Genomic DNA, 6,878 nt, shown 5'->3' on the forward strand with positions numbered 1-6,878 from the left:
CAGATCTCAACTCAAATATACCCTCCACTGCCACCAGCATGGGACCAGCCTCCACCATTTCTCATTCCTGAAGGGGCCTCCTCATGTTCAGACTCTGCCTTTTGTCTTTCTCTACAACGTTCTACTCTCAACTCAGTAGCTAGAAGGATCGTGTTAAAGCCCAAGTCAGACCATGTCCCTCCTCTGCTCAGAGCCCTCCATGGCTCCCACCTGACTCAGAGTAAAAGCTGAAGTCCTTACAATGGCCTAAAAGGCCCTCTATGATTCGCCCTACCCATGTTCCCCTTTTTGCTCCAGACGCACCGACCTCTTAGGAATTCCTCAGACACACCAGGCATGCTCCCACTTTAGGGCCTTGGCATCTGCTGTTCCGTCAGCCTAGGATGCCCTTCTGCCAGATAGCATCATGACTCAATTCTTCACCTCCTTCAAAGCTCAAACATCACCTTCTTAGAGAGACTTTCCATAATCACCCTATTGCAAATCCCCTCCCACCACTACCACACAAGCACACACATTCCCATGACCCTTTCCTCTTTTATTTTCCTCCATATCACTTATCACTATCTTAAATCCCATGCATTTTTACTTAGTTATTTCATTCACTGTCTCTTCCCTATCAGGACTGCAAACTCCCCTGAGGACAGGCGTTTTGTCTGTCTTGCTCAGTGCTGTACCCTCAGCCTCTAGCCCAGTGCCTAGCATGTAGAAGATGCTCAATAAATGTGTGAAGTGAATGCATATTATGTACAAACCAGGTACTGGAGACACAGCAGTGAGCCAAGTATAGTCCCTGAGCTCACAGAGTCTACAGTCTAGGAAACAAGGAAGTCAAGGCCACAGGCAATGATAACCCTGTGTGTACAGAGGGCCACTCTTGGCCACCCTGCCCTGCCATGCAAAGGGCTTCCTACCACCCAGCACACCAGCTCTGATCGCCCATGGGTCTCAGGGGGACAGGTGGAACTTAGGCCCCCCAAGCCTACCAGGAAGATGGGAGGACAGGACTAGCTCACTTAGTGACCCCAGCCAAGTCCCTTCCTCTCTTTGAGCCTCAGTCTCCCCATGCACAAAATGAAAGAGTTGGACCAGGTGACCTCTAAAGTCCTTCCTAGGTGGGATGGGCTGAGACTCCTGGGAGGCGCAGGGCCCCTGGGGGCACCCTCAACTCCATAAGGGTCCAGGCAGGGGCTGGAGGGGCCCGTCTAGGGCATATTGGCATTGCAAGAGGCAGTGTCGCTTTATGGGTGAGCAAGGGCTATAGAGCTAAACAGATGTGGGCTTGAATCCCAGCTCTGCCACCTACTTGCTCTGTGACCTTGGGCAAGTCACTTAACCTCTCTGAGCCTCTATTTCCTCATTTGTAAGCAGTTTCTACTTCAAAAGGTTGGTTGTGGTTGTTAGGTGCCGTCGAGTCAATTTCAACTCATAGTGACCCAATGTGACAGAGTAGAACCGCTCCATAGGGTTTTCTAGGAGCCGATCACCAGGTCTTTCTCCCACAGAGCCGCTGGGTAAGTTCCAACTGCCAACCTTTTAGTTAGCAGCCAAACCGTTAACTGTTGTGCCACCAAGGCTCCTTTCAAAAGGTTGATGAGAACATTAAATAAAATAATACCTCTCACACAGTGCCTGGTCCGTGGCCAGCCGAGTTGGTGAGCCATGGATAAGCACAAAATTGGCCAGGGGAGCTGAGCAGTGGAGACCAGTTGTCAGAGCTGTTCCCCAAGGTCCTAGACCTCAAGGGGTGGCAGAGGAAAGCAGCGCAGGCTAACATGTTCTGCCTAAGGCCACACATCAGACCAAGTCAGCGTTAGCAGAAGGTACTGGCAAATATCCAGTGAAAATCACAGAATCATAGAAATAATAATAACTTGCACACCTACTGTGTGCTTAGTACTGTTTCAAGCACTTTAACCTCAAACAGCCCTATGAGGTACTTTTGATTATTATTCTCCTTCTACAAATAAGAAGAAATGGAGGCACAGGGAGGTTAAGAAGCTTGTGGGAGGGCCAGAGCAGGGACCCAATTCCAGGCAGTCTGGCTCCCCAGCCCATACTCAGGGGCATCTGGACACCACCGTGTCTCCATGCAGAACTGGAAGGAGCCTGTCCTAGGTTGCAAGGCTACGGTGGAGGTTGCAGGGCCTCCGGATCCCCAACTGTGCTCCTTCCACCAGGGGGCTGCCCTACAAAATGGGAAAACATCACCCCCTCGAGGTCTGAGTACTCAGGGGCCTCACCTTGCCTTCCATCCTCCCTTCTCTACCCACCCCCCAAGGCCATGATTCAGCCCCAGGGGTCTCTCTGCCCACCTCACAGCAGTCCCCAGGGAGAAAGCACCAGCCGTCCCCCTCACCCCCCTCCTCCATCCTGAGCAGAGACACAGCTGCAGCTTCTACCCATGTCTTCACCCGCCCCTTTTCCTGGGGCTCCTACAGAGGGGGTCCCCTGTCTTTGCCCCCCTCCACTGCCCACCACACACACTAGCCCTCCAGACCTCATGGGCTCTGACCCCAGCCCAGCCCACTGGCCCGCTCCCCTTGCAGCTGCACCCCCGCACACTAGGGTAGCCCCTCCCGGTCGGGAACAATCTGACTTCAGTTGGGCCCGGGTGGGAGGAGGCAGGGGTGGGCCCTGGGCCTGGCAGTGCCAGCCGGCACAGGGAGGGTTGGGGGAGAACGAGCCCCTTGTTTCTCTGACAAAGGGCTAGGCGCCTGCCCTGGGCTGGGCTGGCGCTGGCTTTGGTGTGAAGAGAACCTGGGCTAGGCCCTGCTCAGCCTCTCACGGGCGAGGTCACCCTGCAGAGGCCCTGTCCCCTCTCCCAGCATCAGTTTCCCCATTTGTAAAACGGACGTGGGATTCCCTGTCCCAGCAGCCACCTGGGGTCTGTGTGAGCCCCCAGGAAAGGATGCCGGAGAGCTGTGAACAAGGAGTCTTATGCCTGGGCCCTGTCATCTGCACAGAGGGTGGTTTGGGTGGCAGGAGCAGGGCAAAGTGAGGCTTCCCCCAACCTCACCCCCAATGTCAAGGCTGCCCCCCACCCCACACACACACAGAGCTGCTGCTTCTGGTGAAGTTCCAGCCTTCTCACAAACCCCCGCTTCTGACTCCAGGGTTGCTATGAGTGTTCTGGGGTAGACATGTGGGGATTAAGGGAGGGATTTAAGGGAACTGAGGGGGTTAGGGGCAGTCAGGAGAGACCCTAAACATAGGAAGACTTAGCTAATCCTCCCACCCTCAGCCTTCCAACGCACCTGCTCCCTCTCAAAGCCAGTGGGCCACTCACGGCCTCCCCCAGTGTCTGGCCAGGAAAGAACTGAGAGGAGGGGCAGGGAAGAACCAAGATGCCCCAGCATCTGGACCTCCAGACCCACCCTGCCTGGAAAGGGTCCACCATGCACTCATTCAGTAAATACCAGGTCCTGAGTGCCTGCTGCGTGCCAGACACCAAGGATACTGTGTTTCCCTGAAGACCCATGTCCCCTGTCCCCCGCCCACTCAGGTAGGCAGGTAACACCCTTCTTCTGAAGGGACTAGCAGTCTGGCGCTCAGGGAATTTCTGCCCCTCCCCAGCCCCATGGAAAACTTCAATGAGGAAATGAGGGCCATCCGCCTCGCCTCCGCACACTTGGCCTGCCTTCTGCTGCTGTTTACGAGAACCTCTCACCTGTCTGCCTCTGCCCAAAGCTGAGTCTGGGTTCTAGATTAGTTGCGAAGAAAATAAGCTTCAGTCCAACAGATGTGGGCTGAGGCCCTGCTCTGCCCAGTACTGGCTGGGTGACATTGAGAAAGTCAATTAACTCTCAATGCCTCAGAGATAATCATGGTACCTGCCTCGTGGGGTTGTTGTGAGGACTCAAGGAGATGCAGTGGGTGTGTGGAACTCACTTAGCAGGCCCTTAGGCATTCAGTAAGGGGTGGGTGGTGGTTACTGGTCTCCCCTTCAAAACTGCGTGCCCCTCTGGTCAGGGCCAGAACTGGTTTCATGTTAGCCTTGCGTGGCCCACCCCATCAGTCATTTACACCTGAGTATGAACCAGCTAAGGAGCCCTAGTGGCACAGCAGTTAAGTGCTTGGCTGCTAACCGAAAGGTCAGTGGTTGGAACCCATCAGCTGCTCTGTAAAGATTACAGCCTTGGAAACCCTATGAGGCAGTTCTGCTCTATCCTATAGGGTTGCTGTGAGTTGGAATCAACTTGACGGCAATGGGTGTGGTTTTGGTACGAACCAGCTGGTCAGAGCCTTTCCTTAGGGAAGATTTGGTCAGAGGGAGAAGAGAAACAGAGAGAAATCACTGGACTCACTGGAGAAAGAATACCCCAGCACAGGAAATTCTCACAGATACAGGAAAAAGATCTCAAAGACATAGTGCTGGGTGGAAAAAGCAAACTGCAAAATAAAATGTACAGCCTGAGCCCATTTAGACAGGAAATGGGTCAATGTAGAAAAAGACTAGAAGTGTCATAATATGAGTAGCTAAATATTTATTGAATGCTTGTCATGGGTCAGGGCTGGTCTGTGTGCTTTTCCAATATTAACTCATCTATTCCTCACAACAACCCTATGAGGTGGGTACTATTATTGTCCTCATTTTTCAGGAGGAAACAGGCACAGAAAGGTTAAGCAACTTGCCCAAGTTTATACAGCTGATAAGAAGCAGAATAGAGATTTGATCCAGACAGCCTGGTTCACAGCCCCCATTCTTTAACTATTCTGGCTCTCCCAATACACCAGACTGTTCAGAGTGGTTAGCTCTGGGGAGGGGAGTGGGAAGAGATGGTGGAGTAGGGAGGTGGTAAAGAGGGGTTCTGTAATTCCTCATTCCACTTCTGTAGCTATTACCTCTTACAATGTGAACACGTGCTACTTGTGTGATTCTTCTAATACAAGGAGAAAAAGTAGGGAAGCTTCTAGGGGGTTGTGAGGGGCCCCAATCTGCTTCCAAAGACAGGTCACCAAGTGGAAGGGGCCCCTCCACCTCCACCCAGAGTCTGGTCAAAGCCCTCCTCACTGCTGGGTGAGGACTCTGAGTGGCAAGGGCCAGGGTCAGAAGCCACACGCCAGTTGGAGCCAGAGGGCCAGGACCCAGAGCCCAGTTCTGTCTCCACTAGGGGCCGAGACATGAGCCTTCGGAGGGGGCATGATTTTCACAGAGTGTCCCTCAAACTGCTCTTATCTGAGGCAGGTCCCTTCAACGCTTGTGGGGCCTGAACTGCCCTGGAGGTTTCTCTGCCTTCCAGGCGATCCTTCAAAAACCAGGCAGGACGCTGAATATAAGTATGCCTTGTGACCCAGCAACTCCACTCCTAAGTATATGCCCAACAGAAAAACATCCACACATTTACCAATGGCGATACACTAGAATGTTCATAGCAGCATTATGTCTAGTAGCCAAAAACTGGAAACTACCCAAACGTTCGTCAACAGGAGAATGGATAAAGAAATTGTGGTACATCTGTACAACAGAATACTACTCAGCAATGAAAGTGAATGAATCACTGCTACGCACAACAGCACGGAACACAACAAAAGATGCCAGACATAAAAATACATGCAGCACGATCTGTGTATGTAAAGTTCAAAAACAGGCAAAATGAACCTACCGTGTTAGAAATCAGGATGGTGGTTAGCCTTAAGGGAAGTGACTGGGAGGGGGCAACAAGACAGCTTGGGAAGGACGCTGGCAATGTTCTGTAATTTGCTATGGGTGCTGGTGATATGGAGTCCCTGGGTGGTGCAAACGATTAACATGCTCAGCACTAACCGAAACGTTGGAGGTTCGAGTCCACACAGAGGCACCTCGGAAGAAAGGCCTGGCGATCTCCTGAAAAATCAGCCATTGAAAACCCTATCGAACACAGTTCTACTCTGACACACATGGGGTCGCCATGAGTTGGAGCTGCCTTGACAGCAACTGGTTTTTTTGTCGTTGGTTGTATGGAAGTGCCTAGTTTATGAAAATTCATCCAGCTGCTCACTTATGATTTGTACATTTTTTCTGTATGCGTCTTATACTTTCATAAAAATTTACGTAAGAACGAGGCAGACCTTAAATAGCTTAAAAGAGAGTTAAGCAAATTACACCCCACTCCCACCCCGAAAAGTATCGCTATAGCTTTAAAATGCCTTTGCTACCAACACAACTGCTGGAATGTAGCTTGGTACAACCCCACTGGAAAAGCAATTTGGCAATAGGTATCAAGAGCCTTCAAAATATTCACTAGCCTGAGAAAGTAATAGTAAATGCAGAAGGGGTACTTATGCATAAAAAATGACCATCATGTTGTTAGTTAGCTAGAGAAAAGTCAGAGATAATCCCAATGTCTGGCAATAACAAAACCAGTTGCCATCGAGTCGATTCCAACTCATGGTAACTCCATGTGTGTCAGAGTAGAACTGTACTCCATACGGTATTCAATGGCTGATTTTTCAGAAGCAGACCACCAGGCCATTCTGAGGTGCCTCTGGGTGGACACGAACCCCCAACCTTTTGGTTAGCAGATGAGTTCTTAACCGTTTGCATCACCCAGGGACTCCATTAATAGGATGGTAAAAAAAAATTACAGTATGTCGCTCCTGATGGAATGTTTTGTTAACAATAAATAACACGGTGATATGTCAAGTGACAAAAAAGCAGGATGCTATATTGTTTACAAAATCTGATCTTCACCATGTAAAAAGATGTGTAGAAAAATCTCTTGAGAGAAAATATACAAAAATGTTACTGACTTCTTTGAACATTGTAATCATTGAGTCTTTTGTTGCTGCTGTTGTTGTTTTCTTTTCACCGTTTGGAATGTCGTTCTTTTTCTATAACAAGCATGTATATCTTTATAATAAAATACAAAACATATTTTTCACTAATAGGTAATGTT

Source organism: Trichechus manatus, unplaced genomic scaffold (assembly GCF_000243295.1).
Source record: "Trichechus manatus latirostris isolate Lorelei unplaced genomic scaffold, TriManLat1.0 scaffold00065, whole genome shotgun sequence".
NCBI lineage: Eukaryota > Metazoa > Chordata > Mammalia > Sirenia > Trichechidae > Trichechus > Trichechus manatus.